The sequence below is a fragment of the Globicephala melas genome, chromosome 1 (genome assembly GCF_963455315.2).
Source record: "Globicephala melas chromosome 1, mGloMel1.2, whole genome shotgun sequence".
Classification (NCBI taxonomy): Eukaryota; Metazoa; Chordata; class Mammalia; order Artiodactyla; family Delphinidae; genus Globicephala; species Globicephala melas.
The window spans coordinates 98,954,298-98,976,717 of record NC_083314.1 but is presented as its reverse complement, the minus strand read 5'-3'; the positions used below and the strand labels follow the sequence as shown (position 1 = coordinate 98,976,717).

The 22,420-nt window shown below is 38.1% G+C and overlaps 1 long non-coding RNA gene across 1 annotated transcript; it reads left to right on the top strand.

Annotated features, from left to right (window-relative positions):
- The first annotated feature begins 275 nt into the window (after positions 1 to 275).
- Positions 276 to 15,260, top strand: LOC138842849 (uncharacterized). Its single transcript, XR_011377786.1, has 3 exons — positions 276 to 638; positions 1,460 to 1,650; positions 13,664 to 15,260. It is a non-coding gene; the product is annotated as an uncharacterized lncRNA (long non-coding RNA).
- The last annotated feature ends 7,160 nt before the right edge of the window (positions 15,261 to 22,420 follow it).

Here is a 22,420-nt window from a genome sequence, read left to right as displayed (position 1 = left end):
TGGGATCTTTTAGGGAGTTTTTTTATTTGCTCAGTTTGTGTGTATGTGTGAAGCATGTATATTTTAATGTATTAATTTTTATTTTCTTTGGAGGATCCTTAATTTATTTTACACAGAAATTTTTTCTCCATCTTCAAAGTCTATGACATATGCCCCATTCCCTTCTGTTCCAGTACCGTGCTTTGTACAATTTCCTGTAAACAGCGGTAAGCAACTTCAATATATGCTGGCTGGTTGGTTCACTGTTCTTGCAGAACTTACAATGGACATTTCTCAGCATAGCTAATCTCTGTTTTATTTTGGTCCTACTCTCATCAGCACCAATCCAGTGCTTTGAAATGAATTGAAATGCTGTACTCTTTGAAGGGATGAGGATTAAGGCTTAAACTGGGTCTAGGGATGAGGTGAGGAGGAAAAAGTCCTAAAAAATCTGGTACCTTTTTTCCTGAGAAGTGAAAAGAAATGAGCTGTATTCTATAAAGAAAAGAAACAGTAATTACAAGCTTTTCCCCAACTACTGTACACTGTCTTCGGTTTAGAGCAAAGCAGAAGCCAACCAGTTATTTAGTCCTCTAGCATATTTAAGTGTGAGATTTGATTTAAATATATGACATCAAGAAGTAGAGATCTTAATTCAGGTATGGCCATGTCTTTTCTTCTCTTTCATTTATTATAAGTAGTTTCATATTCTCGTTTTATATAAGTTTGTGTCCATGATCTTCTTTCAACCTATGTGCTATGTTTCTGACAAACTCCATTTCATCCCATTTTTCAGTTCTTCTTTTTCTATAGACAATTTTGTAGAATCCCAGAAAGTTTTTTCTCCAGCTAAAATGCTATCACTAGTAACATTATTTCTAATGTCAATTTGAACTTTATTCTAGTACACTCTGGGCAAGGTGAATTCTTTGTAGCTATAGAAAATAAATGACTGGTGTTCAGCCAAGCTCTGCCTATGTCTTTCCAAGACCAAAAACAATTAGGTGAAAGGGAAAAATCCAATTAGCTATTGTTTTGTCTGTCTAGTCCCAAACAACCTATATGAATATTTTGGGAAATTTTCTTAAGTTAAATTCACTGCGTGTATATATTTTATGTACGCTGATGGTTGAGTTTTTATTATGTAGCTATATAGTAAAAAGTTTTCAATGAGAAACAGTTTCATTTTTTAAAAAATAGCCATTTTGGAAACAAATGAGGTCAGCGGGTGTCTTGCTTTAGAGCGCGGGGCGGGGGGTGGGGGTGGGTAGCGAGGACGTTGGAGTAAGAGGAAGTCTTATGTCAGAGGGCTCTGTGCACATTTTCCTGAACCGCCTCAGCTAAGCGTAAATGTAATCTGTTATTTTAACTAAATCATAATAGTTGCATTTTGCCTTTTCTCACATTAAACTGTGAAATCGGTAACTTATAAATATGATGAATCTTTATATTTCAAGGTTTCCTCTCCCTCCTCCCCGAGTCCTAACAGGTTGCATTTTATCCTTTCTGAAGACCTCAGAAGCTACCAGATTGTTGTTAAAATGTAAACATATTTTGGAAGACTGCTGACCATTAGCCAGAGGGGAGGTCTTGATTCATCCAAATGTCCTCTGGCTGGCAAAGAAGTATGAAAAAATTCCTGCCCAGCTCTGTATATGCTGGAGCGTCCAGGTAAGTCAGGGAAACACTTTCATGACAGTGTAGCAATTAAAAGGTAAACAAAATGTAATGTAATGTATTGTAAACTTTTCAGAACTCCCCAAATGTTTTCACTAGCTCTTCTGTTTTTCTTTTCTTTGTTTTTTTTAATAAATATTTATTTTGTTTATTTATTTTTGGCTGTATTGGGTCTCCGCTGCTGTGTGCGGGCTTTCTCTAGTTGCGACGAGCAGGGACTACTCTTTGTTGCAGTGCGCGGGCTTCTCATTGCGGTGGCTTTTCTTTTTGTGGAGCATGGGATCTAGGTGTGCGGGCTTCAGTAGTTGTGGCTCACGGGCTCTAGAGCTCAGGCTCAGTAGTTGTGGCGCACAGGCTTAGTTGCTCCGTGGCATGTGGTATCTTCCCGGATCACGGCTCGACCTGTGTCCCCTGCATTGGCAGGCATATTCTTAACCACTGTGCCACCAGGGAAGCCTTCTTCTGTTTTTCTTGTCTTAATACGTGATTATCATATTGAACTGCAGTGGGGTTTTTTTCCCCTAATACCACACAAAAAAATACAAAGCTAGCTGATATAATTTTCTTTACTAGTTTCTAACAAACGTCTATTTGATACTTTAACATTTTTCTTTCTTTCATTTTGGGCCAAGATATAACAGAATTATAAAACTCAGGCTTTTGGAACAGGAGACAATTATGATACTCAGACATTTCTCTTAATAGCCTTGTGGAGTTCCATGACAATTCTGTTTGATGTTAACTTCCTCTTATGCCACTGGGCCCAAGCCAGGAGGTTCAATAGCTGAGTCTGAGAGTAAATTAAAATACCAGTCGAAATGGAATGGAGGGTGTAGACAGGGAGTGGGCCTACAGGGTATTATGAGATTTGTCCTTCCCGGTTTACCAGAAACCCTCCTCTGCTGAGGTATATCATTGTTTTTCATACAAATAGACAATCAGATAAGAAAACAAACTACTTTCTTTTTTTATATTTGGCTTATTGGGCTTATAGACATCCCACGTTCTCCTTTTTCATTAATGGCCGTAGGGCTGAATTGTTTCCAATGGAAGTTGTTACTTGAATTTAACCATATTGCTAAAATTGGTTTATCAAGCCGTGTTATATTGAAGAGGGCTCCATATATAGTGACCTGCTGGGAGTTGGCTGACAGCTGAAATGATGTACAACCCTGTTCAGTTCTGCCTGGTATGCCTGCCAGAGACTAAGAATACCTTAACCAACAAGGAGAGAGGAGCTTCCTTTACCTTTCTGGATTCTTTCTTCCAAGTTAGTATTTAACCCCAGGAAAGAATCAGTTTTGTGTGGCTTTTTAATAGTTAATTGGCTATGTAACATGGCTATGTAATATTTAAAGGCAACATAACACAGAGATTAAGGATGAAGGGTTGGAGTCAAACAGACCTAAATTCAAATTCCAACTCTGCTGCTTACCAAACATGGGACCTTGGGAAAGTTACTTAACCTCTTTAATCATCACTTCGCTCATTTGTAAACTACATTTTGTTGCAAGGAATTATTCTTTTTTAAATGTATAAAGTGCATAGCTCAGGGCCTATAATATAAAGGGCATTCAATAAAAGTTATTGTTATAGTTTCTAGAACACTTTTTATACTTAACAACCATGTAGAAATATCAAGGCAAATGCATAGGAACTGACACTTGGCCATCTCCCACTCCTTTCCCCTGCCCCTCACTCCTGAACCCACTCCTCTCAGGCAAACCAGAATTCCACTGACACTGCACTTGATCAGATGACCAATGATATTCACATTGCTAAATGCAGTGGCCAGTTTTCAATCCTTATTTCAGTTAAGCAAGCAGCAGCATTTGAAATAGTTAATTTTGCATTCCACTGACTGCTCTGTCTCATTTTTCTAATCTCTAAACATTGGACTTCTTCTGAGCTCAGTCCTCTGGCCTCTTCTCTATTCATAATTGCTCCCCTGGTGACCTTATTCAGTCTTTGAGCTTGAATATCACATATAAGCTACTGATCCCTTCCCTGGCGGTGCAGTGGTTAAGAATCTGCCTGCCAATGCAGGGGACACAGGTTCAATCCCTGGTCCGGGAAGATCTCACATGCCACAGAGCAGCTAAGTCCGTGTGTCACAACTACTGAGCCCACACGCCACAACTACTGAAGCCCACACGCCCTAGAGCCCGTGCGCCACAACTACTGAGCCCAAGTGCTGCAACTACAGAAGCCCGTGCACTCTAGGGCCCGCGTGGTGCAATTACTGAAGCCTGCACACCTAGAGCCTGTGCTCCTCAACAAGAGAAGCCTCCACAATGAGAAGCCCACGCACTGCAATGAAGAGTAGCCCCCACTCACCGCTAGAGAAAGCTTGCACTCAGCAATGAAGACCCAACGCAGCCAAAAATAAATAAATAAAATTTAAAAAAACCCTCCACTATGAAATGATGTATAACCACAAAAGATTCAACTTAAAAAAAAAAAAAAGCAAAAAAACAAGAAAACTTTCCCCTGGCTTCCAACCTCACCTAGAATGAAAACCAGACAAGTCCTACACAATGTGGTCTAACCTCCTATACTATCTGCCTTGCCCCTTGCTCCAGCCACGGCTCTCCTTGCTTTTCCTTGAATATGCTAAACACACTCTCAACTCAGGGCTTCTGCCCTTGTTTCCCTTCCCAAAATGCTCTTCTGGTGGATATCCACATGTCCAGTCTCTCATCTCCTTTAAGTCTTTGTTCAAATGCCATTGCCAGTGTGGCTATTCTAACCAAGCTATTTAAACTTACAGTCTCACTTTGCTTTGTACCTTGGCTCCCTTCTTGCTTTATTTTTCTTCGTAGTACTTCCACCAATGAAGTTATTATATATTTTACTTATTTCTCTTGTTTATTTTCTGTCTTCGCCTAAATGTAATCTATAAGGTCAGGGATTATCATATGACTTGTTTACTGCTATATCTCCTGTGCGGTGTCTGACATTCAGTAGGTGCTACTAAATAAAAACTAAATCACTACTTAATACATATTTGTTTGAATGAATGCATGAGGGAATGCATGAATACATTTGAGAAAATACATTTCCTACCATGTATGATATAAAAGCATACTGTGCATGGAGTCGAGGGTCTGAATTCTGTTTTTGACTGGGCCTTCTATGAACTGTGTCTTCCATGTGGACTAGTAGTTCCATCTCTGAGCTTATTTCCCTAATCTTTAAAACCTATCTTGCAGGGCTATACCAGTCTTCAAATATTATAAGATTATTTCAGGGAGTGCAATCCTATGTTTGCACAAAGAAGGAATTTAATTCCTCCTTACCCCCTACCTCCCCAGTATACTCACAATCAAAGGTTTATGTCAACCTTATTTCAGGAAAATTAGGTTCCATATGGAATAGATTGTTTTTTAATTGTCACTGAAATAAATTCCCAATTAGGTAAATATTGTATCCAGAGATGGGAGGTATTACTCTAGCAGAATTAGGGTCTACCATATTTTAGGGTATATGAAAAGGAAATGGGAAAGAGACATTAGATACCTTTCTTTCTATCCTTGCCTTCATCTTAGAGTTTGAGTAAAGGAACAAGAAATGAAAAGCATTTTGCATTTTTCATATTTAGCCAAGCTCCTCTGGTTTGCATAGTCATAATACAATTCAAATGACCATTTTTGAAGCTTTGATATTCAGTGCCCTTTGTCCCAGCTAGGCAAAATGAATAGCTGATGTTTTGTACTTTGTATTTGTAAATACGTTGCCATGTGGAAACTAAGGAATGCCCTTAAGCTTTTAAATATTTTAAAGGTAGTCTACTTATTGAGCTATTTGATAGTTTTCTAGGATTTTAAAAAATATTTTTTATATCCAATAAGATGATAAGACAATATAGTAAAACCATATTGGTTCAAATTTCCCTGATTCTATTTTCTGTTTTTTTTTTTTTTTTGCGTTACGCGGGCCTCTCACTGTTGTGGCCTCTCCCATTGCGGAGCACAGGCTCCGGATGCGCAGGCTCAGCGGCCATGGCTCACGGGCCCAGCCGCTCCGCGGCATGTGGGATCTTCCCGGATCGGGGCACGAACCCGTGTCCCCTGCATCAGCAGGCGGACTCTCAACCACTGAACCACCAGAGAAGCCCCCTGGTTCTATTTTCTAATGACTACCTTCAAGATTTCTCTCGTGTGCTGGTCACTTTTTTAATAGATTCCCAATGGATACTTTTGATTGACTAATGTATAACTTGATCAGGTCCTGAATTTGCATTTACTTAGGAAAGGCTGCCTTGAAAAGTAGTGCAAATAATTTGTGCAAGTAAGCTGGGAAAAGCAGAATCTTAACAATATTAAGCAAAACAAACTTTAGAGTGACTCTTCACTTGTAAACATTTCACACGTTGAGATATTCTAGGCCCATGTTAAAGGGATTCTAGTTCTAGATCTGCTTTCCATACACTTCAGTTCCAAGAAGGATCTTCGGCGTTAAGTTCTTGACTGGCCTGTCTCGTGTTGCTTCATACATCTCTCCTGAGCTTGGCATTTGTCCTATTTGCTCCTCCTGTCCAAGCTTGCCATCCTCATGAAGCTTCCTTGTATTTGTGCTGCTACTCAAGTTTGTTTGTAAGTTGATGACCCATTCCTGGTCTCTACAGCATATATTGAGAGAGAGAGACAGCAATATAGAATTTTTTTCCCCTGCAGTGGGGAGCTCTTAAAGGTTTTCAGGCATGAGAGTGAGATAACCATTTCTGTATGGTGGTGTAGCATACAGCCTGTCTGAGGCCAGAGACCAGAGAGAGAACAGTGTGAGAAAGTACAAAAACCTTGAACTCTAGCATAGACGTGCAAGAAATAGCTGAGTGTTTAAATGAAGTACTGCTATTTCCCATGTTGTTTGCAATATTTTTTATTCTATCAGTAAGGAAATTGAATAGACCAGACAATAATATTTTCATTGTTAACTTTGTAACACAACAATAAAGTAAGAAAACTCAAAAACAGTCTGTCAGAGTTCATCATCAGACAATCCTCAACTTCCTCAACTTCTCTCTAATCTCCCTGGAACTATAATACAATAAAACATTTGCATTTTGTTGGCACCTATGAGCCAACCTCAATTTTCTCTCCACTCACCTTCCTGCCCCCTGCCAGTCTGGGTTGGGTACCATACCCATACATTTCCATAGTACTCTGTTCTTACCTCTCTCCTAGAATGTGACATCATTTTTCAAGTCCACAGTCCTTTATCTGCAATTCCAAAATCCAAAAAGCTCTGAAAACCAAAAGTTTATTTTATAACGGGTGCCAAAACTTATTGGCAGCAAAATCTGACCAGAACGGACATGAGGCTATTTATAACGTTGTTTTACGACAGAAATGTTGCTGTATTCGCGCATAGGAGGCTGCCTCAGGCTCTATCGGGAGGTGTTACATGTTACAGGTAACATGTATTGTCTTACCTTTCTAAAAATCCACAAATAGTGCTGCTTCTGAAACACTTGTGGCCCAAATGGTTTGGATAAAGGCACATGGCGCCGCACTGTCGCCTGATTGCTAGGCTGCGTCCCCCACCAGCGGGTGAGGTCTCTGGAGTTAGTCCCGATTCCTTATACCTGCTGGCATCTAATGGGTCTCAACAAATGTTGAACCAAGACATAAGCAAATCAATATTCACTATCAATTTAGCATATTTAACTTTATCGACTTTCATACAGCACAGAAAGCTTTACTCATCCACATTGCTCCGGAGAAATGCAGGCTCACTTTAATATGCCGTCCTCTCCAGCCCCTGCCAGTTCTCGCAATGCATTTCAGCTCATCCTGCTTCTTCTCCTCCTCAGCTGCTATCCTCCTCTCCTCTTCTGCCTGGGTTTCAGGTAATTGCAGCGCTTGGCTCTCTCTGTAGGCCACACTGAGGAGCAGGGCGGAGTAGCGGCCAAGCTTCATGAGCGGAGAGACCTGCACCGGTGGTACCACCTTGTCAGTGCTCTGTTCTTATTTTTTATATGTTACTATTTTGAGAAAGAAGAGTGAGAGCCAACAGTCCTTTTTTTAATCTCTTTTTTTTTAACAGAAAACATAAATATTTGGCCAGATTCAAAAATCCACGACAGAACCAAGAATAATATTATGTTTCCTAGTTTTTAGATTTGTGTTTTCTTATACGTAGAATGCCAGTGACTCAAAGGCCAAGGGAAACAACTTTCTTTCAAATGTTATATCAGTCTTACTAGTTCAAATGTTGAAAAAATGATCATAATGTAGGCAAGGATACAGTGAAATGGACATTCTCAAACAGTGCTAGTAGGAGTATGGGTTGTTAGAAGCTGTCTAGAAAGCACTTTACAATACAAATCAAGAAGGTTAAAAAGTTTACATCCACAGTAGAATGGAGAATATTTAGCACCTATTATCTAAGAAACATTTGTGTTCTTGAGACATATCAGTTTTATTTCTTTAGGAGATTTCAGCATATGTGTTACTTTTTCTGAAAGCAGCCAATATTTAGTTTTATAAGGCCTGTTATGTTAATATTTTTATCTGAAAAGTTTTTAAGACTTTGTTTAAACATTCTTTTTAAAAGTTACAGCTCCTACTCCATCTTGTCTTAACACATTGTGTAAGTACATGATAGGGTAGCTTAAAAAGCTCTCATATGTAATATGCTTTGCTGGCTTTGGCTAATAATTCTATTACTATATTACAATACACAGTAATTTTTGAACACTCTATCAAAACAGTGTGGACAATACATAGTAACCTCCACGTTGTATTAAACAAAGTACATATAGAAAAACAGAGGTATTCTATGTACACTAAATATGAAGGGCCTTACTAAGGGAATGAGAGGCTTCCACAATCATTGGAAGAGTTGGGAAATTAAAGATCAGGGAAGTTGGTCCAATAATCTCAGTTTGCATTGACAAGGTGGTTGGCTCTGAGAACTTTCTTGGAAGCCTCTGTTTTTCTCAAGAATCTCCAGGAAGCTCCTACAAACTGTATAAGCTTGCAACACCAAATCAAATAATTCTCCAGCAGCCACCACTAGCCATCTCAATTGTCTACGGGATCAAAGAAGGTAATTTGCCAGGAACTCATCCAGAAGCTACTGTGAACTTCATGTCTACTCTCAGCCTATCTGTCACTACCCTGGGAAAGTAGTAGCTTCTGTTCCTCCCCATTCCAACGTCACATAAGTGCCTGTAGCTGGCAGACTCTAACCAGAACCATCTAGGGAAGGGGATTCTGGGAACAATAGTTCTCAGTTTCTCCTCTGAGATTCACAGATCATAAATGGGAAAGTATGATGCCAAATAGATAACAGCCATGTTTGTTTCAATGTTGATGACAACTGCATGATAATTTTCTTTACTAGTTTTTTATGCTATTAGTATTGGTTCAGTCAAATTCACTGTTATTAGTTGACTGAGACCCAGAAATCTCTCAGCAGGCAAGTAAAGCAAAATTGAATTCATCCTTTTTTGTTTGATTTTTTTTTCTACATTCAAGTGTATTATTACAGTTGGTTAATTTTTGATCAATATCCCAACTATGCCAATACAGTTCATTTGATTAACATGTCTCTTAGGTAAGGTGAATATATAATTTATTATCTAAACTAGGAAACTTTTAATACTGAAAGGGGATTTCCACCAACATTATACTGGGACCACAGGCATAAATCTGGATTGTCACGGACAAATTGGGGTGTCTGGTCACTCTACCTTTTTTTTTTAACTGAGGTATAGTTGATTTACAATATTATACTAGTTTTAAGTGTACAACATAGTGATTCAAAATTTTTATAGATTATACTCCATTTAAAGTTATTATAAAATATTGGCTATATTCCCAATACAATATGTGATTGAATTCATCCTTGATCCACGATGCTGTCTATTAAAAATTATTGCTACTTGTTTCTTCATTTCAAAATGCTGAGGTGTGGGCTTCCCTGGTGGCGCAGTGGTTGAGAGTCTGCCTGTCGATGCAGGGGACATGGGTTCGTGCCCCGGTCCGGGAAGATCCCACATGCCTCGGAGTGACTGGGCCCGTGAGTCATGGCCGCTGAGCCTGCGCGTCCGGAGCCTGTGCTCCACAAGGGGAGAAGCCACAATAGTGAGAGGCCCGCGTACCGCAAAAAAAAAAAAAAAAAAAATGCTGAGGTGCAAGAAGCTGAAGCAGCACATCAAAGATTATCATTAATCATTTTTTCTTTTGTCGTATATGGCATTTATTATGTTGAGGTAGGTTCCCTCTATGCCCCCTTTCTGGAGAGTCTTATCATAAACGGGTGTTGAATTTTGTCAAAAGCTTTTTCTGCATCTATTGAGATGATCATATGGTTTTTATTCTTCAATTTGTTAATATGGTGTATCACATTGATTGATTTGTGTATATGGAAGAATCCTTGCATCCCTGGGGTAAATCCTACTTGATCATGGTGTATGATCCTTTTAATGTGTTGTTGGATTCTGTTTGCTAGTATTTTGTTGAGGATTTTTGCATCTATTTTCCATCAGTGATATTGGTCTGTAATTTTCTTTTTTTGTAGTATCTTTTTCTGGTTTTGGTATCAGGGTGGCCTCATAGAATGAGTTTGGGACTGTTCCTTCCTCTGCAATTTTTTGGAAGAGTTTGAGAAGGATGGGTGTTAGCTCTTCTCTAAATGATAGAATTCACCTGTGAAGCCATCTGGTCCTGGACTCTTGCTTGTTGGAAGATTTTTAATCACAGTTTCAATTTCATTACTTGTGATTGGTCTGTTCATATTTTCTATTTCTTCCTGGTTCAGCCTTGGAAGGTTATACTTTTCTAAGAATTTGTCCATTTCTTCCAGGTTGTCCATTTTATTGTCATAGAGTTGCTTGTAGTAATCTCTCATGATCCTTTGTATTTCTGTGGTGTCTGTTGTAACTTCTCCTTTTTTAATTTCTAATTTTATTTGAATCCTCTCCCTTTTTTCTTGATGAGTCTGGCTAATGGTTTATCAATTTTGTTTATCTTCTCAAAGAACCAGCTTTTAGTTTAATTGATCTTTGCTATTGTTTTCTTTGTTTCTATTTCATTTATTTCTGCTCTGATCTTGATGATTTCTTTCCTTCTGCTAACTTTGGGTTTTGTTTGTTCTTCTTTCTCTATTTCCTTTAGGTGTAAGTTTAGATTGTTTATTTGAGATTTTTCTTGTTTCTTGAGGTAGGCTTGTATAGCTATAAACTTCCCTCTTAGAACTTCTTTTGTTGCATCCCATAGGCTTTGGATCGTCGTGTTTTCATTGTCATTTGTCTCTAGGTATTTTTGATTTCCTCCTTGATTTCTTCTTGATCTCTGGTTATTTAGTAACATATTGTTTAGCCTCCATGTGTTTGTGTTTTTTATGTTGTTTTCCCTGTAATTCATTTCTATTCTCATAGTGTTGTGGTCAGAAAAGATGCTTGATATGATTTCAATTTTCTTAAATTTACTGAAGCTTGATTTGTGACCCAAGATGTGATCTATCCTGGAGAATGTTCCATGCACACTTGAGAAGAAAGTGTAATCCACTGTTTTTGGATGGAATGTCCTATAAATATCAATTAAATTTATCTGGTCTATTGTGTCATTTAAAGCTTCTGTTTCCTTATTTATTTTCATTTTGGATGATCTGTCCATTGGTGTAAGTGAGGTGTTAAAGTCCCCCACTGTTACTGTGTTACTGTCGATTTCCTCTTTATAGCTCTTAGCAGTTGCCTTATGTATTGAGGTGCTCCTATGTTGGGCGCATATATATTTATAATTGTTATATCTTCTTCTTGTATTGATCCCTTGATCATTATGTAGTGTCCTTCCTTGTCTCTTGTAACATTCTTTATTTTAAAGTCTATTTTACCTGATATGAGTATTGCTACTCCAGCTTTCTTTTGATTTCCATTTGCATGGAATATATTTTTCCATCCCCTCACTTTCAGTCTGAATGTATCCGTAGGTCTGATGTGGGTCTCTTGTACACAGCATATATATAGGTCTTGTTTTTGTATCCATTCAGCAAGCCTGTCTCCTTTGGTTGGAGCATTTAATCCATTCACATTTAAGGTAATTATCAATATGTATGTTCCTATGACCATTTTCTTAATTGTTTTGGGTTTGTTTTTGTAGGTCCTTTTCTTCTCTTGTGTTTCCCACTTAGCAAAGTTCCTTTAGCGTTTGTTGTAGAGCTGGTTTGGTGGTGCTGAATTCTCTTAGCTTTTGCTTGTCTGTAAAGCTTTTGATTTCTCCATTGAATCTGAATGAGATCCTTGCTGGGTAGAATAATCTTGGTTGTAGGTTCTTCCCTTTCATCACTTTAAGTATATCATGCCACTCCCTTCTGGCTTGTAGAGTTTCTGCTGAGAAATCAGCTGTTAACCTTATGGGAGTTCCCTTGACTGTTATTTGTCATTTTCCCCTTGTGCTCTCAATAATTTTTCTTTGTCTTTAATTTTTGCCAATTTGATTACAATGTGTCTCGGCATGTTTCTCCTTGGGTTTACCCTGTATGGGACTCTCTGTGCTTCCTGGACTTGGGTGGCTATTTCCTTTCCCATGTTAGGGAAGTTTTTGACTATAATTTCTTCAAATATTTTCTCTGGTCCTTTTTCTCTCTCTTCTCCTACTGGGACCCCTATAATGTGAATGTTGTTGCGTTTAATGTTGTCCCAGAGGTCTCTTAGGCTGTCTTCATTTCTTTTCATTCTTCTTTCTTTATTCTGTTCCACAGCAGTGAATTCCCCCATTCTGTCTTCCAGATCACTTATCCATTCTTCTGCCTCAGTTAGTCTGCTATTGATTCCTTCTAGTGTAATTTTCACTTCAGTTATTGTATTGTTCATCTCTGTTTGTTTGTTCTTTAATTATTCTAGGTCTTTGTTAAATGTTTCTTGCATCTTCTTGATCTTTGCCTCCATTCTTTTTCCAAGGTCCTGGATCATCTTCACTATCATTATTCTGAATGCTTTTTCTGGAAGGTTGCCTATCTCCACTTCATTTAGTTGTTTTTCTGGGGTTTTGTCTTGTTCCTTCATCTGGTGCATAGCCCTCTGCCTTTTCATCTTGTCTATCTTTCTGTGAATGTGGTTTTTGTTCCACAGGCTGCAGGACTGTAGTTCTTCTCGCTTCTGCTGTCTGCCCTCTACATTAATCTTTTTGTGTAAGGCAAAACACAAATAAGAAAGTAAGGTTTTCATTGATATATTGTCTAGAAGGGATTTTTTTTACCCAGGATTTGTAGTTAGAAAAGAATCTCTAATATTCTTCATTGTCAACTATAGAAAAGACAATTTGGGGGCAAGATTTTAATTTAAATTTGCAACCTCCATGTAGTCAATCTCAAAATAGTAATATTCTTAAAAACTTTTTAAATGTATTTTGAATACTTGATGTTTTTCTAATTCTTTCAACTTTTCTTTATACATGCTTTATTTTGGCTCAAAGATAACAGGTACATTGTACATGAGTTTGTAGCTTTTTCTATATTTTGAGGAAGTTTTTTAATATAACTTTATTTATTTATTTATTCATTAATTCATTTATTTATTTATTTTTAGCTGCATTGGGTCTTCGTTGCTATACGTAGGCTTTCTCTAGCTGCCGCGGGCTTTCTTCCACTGCTCCACTAGGGCAGTCCCTTGATGAAATTTTGAGGGACTAAAATTCTGCTTTATCAAGGAAACTCTCAAGATATGAATAATATGAAACAGGGCCTTTTCAGAAAACACTCAAATTGAACAAAATAACAAAAATTTTATTAAAGTTAGAATGCCAGTACACAAGCACTATTAAAAAGATTAGAATTATGATATAATATAACATCTATAATTCTGCCTTTTATTTTAATTTGTAATTTTATAAGTATTTGTTGGCTCAAATAAGATACAATATTCTTCTTTGTGTCATCTAAGTCACTCTCTCCTGATATTCAATTTATTGAACATGTTGTCATTTTATTTCATCTGATAAATTTTATGTTATGTCAATTTAAAAACTTAACTAGTTTTTGGGCTTCCCTGGTGGCGCAGTGGTTGAGAGTCTGCCTGCCAATGCAGGGTACACTGGAAGATCCCACATGCCATGGAGCAACTACGCCCGTGCACTACAACTACTGAGCCCATGTGCCACAACTACTGAAGCCTGCTTGGCTAGAGCCTGTGCTCTGCAACAAGAGAAGCCACGGCAATGAGAGGCCCGCACACTGCAACGAAGCGTAGCCCCTGCTCATCGCAGCTGGAGAGAGCCGGCGCACAGCAACAAAGAACCAACACAGCCCCAACCTCCAAATAATTAATTAATTAATTAAAATAAATACTTAACTATTTGCATCCATTTACAAGTTATTAATAATTGTGTATAAAAATAACAGTTTTCACAATCATCAGTAATTATTCCAGCATTTTACTCCTGAAATAATATATATCCATTTCTATTTCAAATGACATTGAAGTAGACATTAATGAGCAAGGCGGTCCAGGAAAATTAATGTAGCAGGACTGAATAGAATGGACTAAGGAAATAGGCTTAATGCAGAGATATATTGGCTACAACTCTATTACCATTATTTAAAGAGGAGTTAATGAGTTCCTCAACTAGGAAAGAGACCAAAGAAACAGAAAGATGGGACAATTGCAAGATGTAATGGGCGGAGTGAGAGGGGGATTGTGGGGTGAGAATTGACAGGTTTTGGGAACTGGCTGAATGTAAGAAGCAAGAGAGATTATCCAAGATTATGCTTAGACATTTTAGATAGAAGATAATATGGGTGTGAGAAGAAGATGCTGAGATGGTATTACAGAGTACAGAGAAGGCCAAGGACAGCCTTTTGAGGAATACCTACCCTTGAAGAGTCTGTAGGAAGGAGCGAGCAGAGAAAGCTAGAGGAGAAGAAAAGGAACAGTCTCACAAAGCCATAGGAAAGAGTTTAAGGAGATGGTGGTAACAGTATTCAGTGTTGCAGAAATAGCTCTGGATTTTGTGACTAGGAAGTGTTTTGTGAACTTTAAGAGTATAGGGTTCTGGGACTTCCCTGGTGGTCCAGTGGTTAAGACTTCACCTTCCAATGCAGGGGGTGTGGGTTCGATCCCTGGTCAGGGAGCTAAGATCCCACATGTCTTGGGTCCAAAAAACCAAAACATAAAGCAGAAGCAATATTGTAACAAATTCAATAAAGACTTTAAAAATGGTCCACATCAAGAAAAAAAAAGGATGAATGAGGGATAAGGAAATATGACAGAGTATTTTTTCAAAAAGAATATATAATCAAGCCACTTAAAGACATGGAAGTACCTTAAATGCATATTACTAAGTAAGAGAAGCCAATTCGAAAAGTCTGCATATTGTATGATTCCAACTATATGACATTCTGGAGAAGGCAAAATTATGGAGACAGTAAAAAGATCAGTTGTTTCCAAGGGATAGAAGGGAGGCAGAGACGTATAGGTGGAGCACAGAGGATTTTTAGGGCAATGTATGATACTTTAATGGTGAATACATGTCATTATACATTTGCCCAAACCCATAGAATGTACAGCTCCAAGAGTGATTGTAATGTAAACTATGGGTTTGGATCATAATGATGTGTCAGTGTAGACTTGTCCATTGTAACAAATGTACCATTGTGATGTGGGATGTTGATGGGGGAGAGTTCTGTGTATATGTGGGGGCAGGGGGTATATGGGAACGCTCTGTACTTTTCACTCAATTTTCCTGTGAACCTAAAACTGCTCTAAAAAATAAAGTCTATTTTTTAAAATGAATATATAACCATTTTTCATTAATATAAACTTCTGGATTCTATTCATGTATATATCACTCTTATTGTACCATTTTATAGCTCTTACAAATTTCAACAAAATATACCAACTTATTTTTGTGCCCAATGAAGTAAAGAGAGTATGGTGGTGTTATTCAGTTAAATATATGATAGAGGGACTTCCCTGGTGGCACAGTGGTTAGGAATCTGCCTGCCAATGCGGGGGACATGGGTTCGAGCCCTGGTCTGGGAAGATCCCACATGCCGCAGAGCAACTAAGCCTGTGTGCCACAACTACTGAGCCTGCGCTCTACGGCCCACGAGCCACAACTACTGAGCCCACGTGCCACAACTACAGACGGCTGCACACCTACAGCCTGTGCTCCACAACAAGAGAAGCCACCACAATCAGAAGCCTGCGCACCGCAAAGAAGAGTAGCCCCCTCTTGCCACAACTAGAGAAAGCCCGCGCACAGCAACGAAGACCCAATGCAGCCAAAAATAAAATTAATTAATTAATTAATTAAAAATATATATATATGATAGATATATATTTAGAATTAGTTACATTTCAGAATGACAGGATGGTGCTGAATTTTATACTAAGTACTATAGAGAAATAAAGAAGTATTAGATCTGTCTTTAGATGCTTATTACATGTTCCAGTTATTTTATTGCTGTGTTAACAAACCACCTCAAAACTTGGTAGGTTAAAACAACAATTTATTATTATGTTTCACTTTTCTGGTTGTTAACAGACAGAGCTGGGCACTTATCAGTTGGGGTCCTTCAAACAGTTGCAGTCAGTTGACAGCTGAGGTTGAAGTACAAAAAGTGAAAGCTTCTTTACTCACATCTCGTTGCTTGGCTGAGATATCTGCAACAGCTGGGGACTGGTGGGGCATTTCTCTCTTTTTTTTCTCCATGTGGCCACTCTACAAGTCTGGCTTGGGCTTCAACCACATGACGACTTAAGGAGCAAGCATTCCAAGAGACCAAAGCAGAAGCTTCAAATCCTGGGAACCAGTGTGGGAAGTCATGCAGCATCACTTTCACTATATTTTATTAGGCAAAGATGTTATAAAACCAGCCCAGATTCAAGGGAGTAGATATAGGGAAGGAAGAAATTGGAGGTATAGCAATTTATTTGGGGGATATTTATAAATAAACACACACATATATGGAGATAAACATATCCCTATGAAAAAATTTAAGAATAATTATAATGAATGTTCAAGTATAAAATAATATGCAAATATAAGACCTTAGTAATTAAGGTGGGAAATAAGATTAACTCCTAGAGATCTATTCAAAGACATTGCATTTTTTTTAGCAAGGTTTCTCAAGAGATTGAGGACCTAATGCCTGCAATGACCTTTGAGATATCTAATCAAGCAAGTCGTGATGCCAAACTATCTGGCGGCCAGATAATTAATCCAGAACACCTCTGAACTTCTCACATAGTTCAAGATCTAAGTTCCAGAATATTTTTGGCCAAGGTATCCTCTATCTTATATTCTCATGGCTGCCTCTGTTTTTCTCAGTCTCTCTCCTTGTCCTTCGGCCCCTAAAGTCCACTGTTCTCTACATTTCCAGCAGCACAATGGCAAATCTACTATTTAGTTCTGATTCTGTAGTTAATTATCATTTGAACAAGCTTGAAACCTTTTAACACTAGCGGCCAGGAAAGAGCTTGTTTTCGTTTATTCCCTTTATTTAGTTAATTTTCTTTTCTTGTCTTTTTCTTCGTTCATTCAATTTTGGTAAGACTTCTTATGTCTTTTATAATGTACTCTCCTGACATTTATAAACGAGGTTCAATGTAAGTTGTTACTTTAATTTGATAAAACATATAATCTCTACGTTTGAAAATATTTGAATGTCTCAGAAACTTTGTCTCTGCTGCACACACAGGCAGAATGGAATGATATTTTAAGATTTCCTGCAACTAGAAAGGTATGGAAAGTTTGACTGATTTATATTGTGTTCTGACTTCCTGAGGCAGTTTTCCTAATACTATTCCATTTAACTCATACCCTAAAACAAAGCTTGCTGTTTTTTTTTCTTTTTTTTAATAAAAATTCAATCTAGAATTGTGTGTTTCAGTTTTGTTCTTTGTCTCTTAAGCTTAATTTCTATGGAGTTTTACAGTGGTAGCAATTTTATTTTATAAAACTTCTGTTGGGATGATTTTGAAAGCATTTAAGAAAAAGAAATCCTAGTTTAATTTTCAAAATTACTTTTAAAAATAAATAACTTGACTATTTAACATATATTTGTTGTTCTATAATTGCTTTTATTTCGGTACCACAAAATTTAAGATTTTATCTATTCTCTAATTACTTTGTGTGTGAGAGTCACATCTTTTGCAATAACAGTGTTTGTTCTTTGGGGCAGGAATCATGTTTTATGGTTCTTTTTTATCCCTAAATCCTGTACTGCAGTGTTAAACATAACGTTTGTAGAGGCTTCCTTGATAAATCAGTGTTTGTTATATTCTTTCAGTTTAATTCTTATAATTGAGTCTTACTTGCTCTTCTTAACCACATGCTATAGAAACATTATAGACTTTCCTGTGGCTTAGTTTAGTCTTAAATAGCATTATTGGTTATTTGTACATAGGTCTTTCCGATTTAAATCTTTCCCCTAAGAATTAAAACAGAGAAGGGATCATTTCATCTTTCTGAAAAGATCTCTCTCTGTCATTTGTTTCTTCATGGCTCTTTATTCGTGCAGTATGGAGGTTCTGGCTCTGGAACCAGACTACTTGGGTTCAAATCCTAGTTGTACTACTAACTAACTCTGTATTCATGGGGAACTTTTCTGTGTCTCAGTTTCCTCAATTTCAAAAGGGGCTCACAATAGTAATAACCACTTAATAGGGTTGTTGTGAGGATTAAATGAGCTTGCTCATAAAAGCAATAGGACAATTCTTAGAACATGGTAATTAAGCAATAAATGTTAGCTATTGTTTTTGTTGTATTGTTTATTTAGATTTAATAGCTTTCATTCTTTGCTAATAGTATCTTCTTAATGATTTTACTAAATGCCTATTGAAGCAATCACATTTTGAAAATCATGTAAGCAGCGAGCTTTCATCAATAAGCTTGTTTCTAAGCTGCTTTCGGGGGATAAAAAAGGAGGAGGGGGCAGGAAAATTTCATTTTTCCATACCAGCATTTAATCCTTCCACCCTTCTTCGGTAAAGATTTAAAAACCGTGTGTTAGAGATACCGCTATGGACTAAATGTTTGTATTCCATTTATATGTGGAAGCCTAATCCTCATTGTGATGGTATTTAGAAGTAAGGCCTTTGGGAAGTAATTAGGATATAAGGGTGGAGCTCTCATGAATGAGATTAGTGACTTCATAAGAAGAGACATGGGAGAGATGATTTCTCTCTATCATGTGAGGATACAGCATGAAGGCAAACCATCTGCAAACCAGGAAAATGGCTCTCGCTAGGAACTGAATCAGCTGGCACCTGGATCTCGGGCATCCCAGCCTCCAGAACTGCGAGAAATAAATTTCTGTTGTTTAAGCCATCCAGTCAATGGTATTTTTGTTATAGCAACCCAAACTGACTAGGACAGATACCAATGTGAATAAACACACAGCCTACAGCTTTGAAGATCTCACAGTGAGAGAGTCAAAAACACAAGATCTCAGTCCAACGGATTACAAGGTGATGTGGAATGTGTTGTTATATACATGTGCTCTATAGGATAGAGCAATTTAGCAGCCTGGAAAAGTCAAGGAAACCTCTGAGCAATTGACTTTTGCATGAGTTGAGTATTAAAGATTGAATGGGAACTTACTAGGCGAGAAAGTAGACAGGTCATTCCAGATAGAAGTAAGCACATGCAAAGGCATAGAGTCATGGAATGGCCTGGAAGTCTGAAGAATTGTGAGAAGTCCAGACCTGATGGAGCTTACAAGACACCATAGGAGTGGAGGTAAAGGAAGCTTAAAAAGCAGAGACATATTGGAGAGGATTTCTTTTTCTTTGTATGTCAGATCAAAGAGTTTATATTTTATTCTGTAAGTGAGAGCCAGTAGTAAAAACTTTTTTCCAGTAGTGATTTGTTTTAAGAAAAAGATGACATGACCAGGAAGTGAGTGAGATAGCTAGTGTCAGAAAGAGGGAAGTTTAAATGCCAGCTCTGGTACTGTAACAGCCATGTTTTCTAGAATCAATTATTTAATCTCCCTTAATTTCCTCACTTAGAAATACTAAGGTAATACAACTCTGCTGCATGTTGTATTAGAGATAATGTGTTTTTTTTTTTTTTCCTTTTTGCAATACACAGGCCTCTCACTGTTGTGGCCTCTCCCGTTGCGGAGCACAGGCTCCGGATGCGCAGGCTCAGTGGCCGTGGCTCACGGGCCTAGCCGCTCCGCAGCATGTGGGATCCTCCCGGACCGGGGCACGAACCCGCGTCCCCTGCATCGGCAGGCGGACTCTCAACCACTGCGCCACCAGGAAAGCCCGATAATGTGTTTTAAATGCTTGACGTTGTACTTGGCATATAGTTATCTTGAAAAGGTTCCTCTCTCCTCTCTATGCAAAAAGGAATCTCTGAGGGCAGTGAGGAAGAGAGACTGCAATAGATAGATAGGAGTATTGGGACAAGTGAGGGGGCCAATGCAATTGACCTAGAGGATATAACCTTTAGCACAGAATTGGGAGTGGTGAAGCAAGGTGAGATTTCAAAGATCTTTCTCGGGGCTTCCCTGTCGGCACAGTGGCTAAGAGTCCGCCTGCCAATGAAAGGGACACGGGTTTGAGCCCTGGTCTGGGAAGATCCCACATGCTGCAGAGCAACTAAGCCCGTGTGCCACAACTACTGAGCCTGTGCTCTAGGGCCCACAAGCCACAACTACTGAACCCATGTACCACAACTACTGAAGCCTGCGCGCCTAGAGGCAGTTCTCCGCAACAAGAGAAGCCACCGCAATGAGAAGCCCGTACACAGCAATGAAGAGTAGCCCCTGCTCACCGCAACTAGAGAAAGCCCACATGCAGCAACGAAGACCCAACGCAGCCAAAAATTAAAAAAAAAAAAAAAAAGATCTTTCTCTTCTGAGGTAAATATTTTGTGGCTGTTGGAATCGGTGAGATAGAGAAACTGACAAATGAGACTTTAATTGAGGAAGCCTGAAACATCTTCCATATTTTAAGCACCATTCTAGGTGCTGTGGATGAATAAAACATATTTTCTTCCTTGAGGTTTTCAAAATCTATCAGGGAGACAGATACTTGTATGAATGGACACAATATAAAGATTTATATCCTAGGTGGGGTTTTTGTAACAGCATCACCTTTTATATATTTTCCAAGTGGAAGGAATAATTTATTATGGACAATTTACTGAACTATTGTTAAATTACGCGAGCACTGTCAGCTTTCAGAATTTATTCTTTTAAATTGTAGTAACCATGTATTCTCAGCACTACATTTCCCAGATCAGTCTTTTATCCCTTATGTATAATATAATTTTTTAAATTTTTTTATAAAGTTCAGAATATAATTAAAGTCATCTCATTAAGATTTAAGATAAGCACTTTGAATCCTTACGTGAAAGGTCTTGTTATCACAAATCTCAGCAAATACCAATTCTTTAAATTACATAAGTTTATCAAGAAATGGAAAGAACTGTTAAGAATAATGAAAAAGGGGCTTCCCTGGTGGCGCAGTGGTTGACAGTCTGCCTGCCAATGCAGGGGACACGGGTTCGAGCCCTGGTCTGGGAAGATCCCACATGCCGCGGAGCAATTAGGCCCGTGAGCCACAACTACTGAGCCTGCGCGTCTGGAGCCTGTGCTCCGCAACAAGACAGCCCGCGATAGTGAGAGGCCTGCACACCGCAATGAAGAGTGGCCACCGCTAGCCGCAACTAGAGAAAGCCCTTGCACAGAAACGAAGACCCAACACAGCCAAAAATAAATAAATAAATATAAAGGAATTCCCTTTTTAAAAAAAAAAAGAATAATGAAAAAAGAAAAAAAGTACAGTGACACATAAAGAAATGAGACATTTCCAGAAAATCAGTTTGTTCTTTTCACTATTAATTTTCTTCCTTCTAGACTGACTAATAAATAGGATTTTCAGTCAGTTGTACCTTTTAAAACTTTCTGTAGGGTGTTGTTTATTTCACTGTTGCATATGTATCCTGAGCACAACTCTTACTATTAACACTTTTGAGGTTGCCAGTGGTTTCAGTTTCTTGTGTTCTTTCGCCTGGCACCCAGAAAAGTACATCACTTTCTCTACATTTGTCATCATTTTTACTATGTTATTGACCCATCTTAATATATTATGTTCTCTTAATATTTACAGTCAGAATTAAATAAAGAATTCACATTTGGATCTTATTTTAGTACTCATCAAAACTTCTATTCCTGTTGGAGAGTTTTTAAAGCATGTAATGAAGGAGTTAGAAGAAGAGAGAGATCAGATGATTCATAGTATCTGGGTGAAGTGTTTCAATTAGGAAGAATACGGGACCAAGAACACACAGTAAAAGGAGACAGAGGAAGTGGAGGCCCCAGAATTAAGAGTCATAAAGGCATAGAAGTGGGGTGGTAAATGTATGTATTTCTTTAAGAAGATGAAAGAATTTGAAAATGCATGCCAGTGGAAGGATGGAGGAACTAAGTGACTGGCAGTCCATTGCCATGATGGCCCATAAAGAAAGCAGGGTGGGACAATTACTGTTTTCTCAAAGGAAAAATTTAACCTCTGAAGGCTCAGATAAGGTTCCTGGTATAAAAGAAAACAGTCTATAAAGATGGCTGCTGATTATATTTAAATGAAAGAGAAAGTATTTGATTTCTAGCTTATTAAATTCTGTGTTTGTGAGCATATCACAGATTACCTAAACCCATTCATCATTTGTATCTTTCTGAAGAGATCTGATGTTTTTCTTCTAATTAAAACAAATTCAACAAACATTTATTGAGCATCTGAACATGCCAGATACAAAAGATGAAGAAGATCTGCCTTCTAGAAGCTTAGTCTAATGAGGAG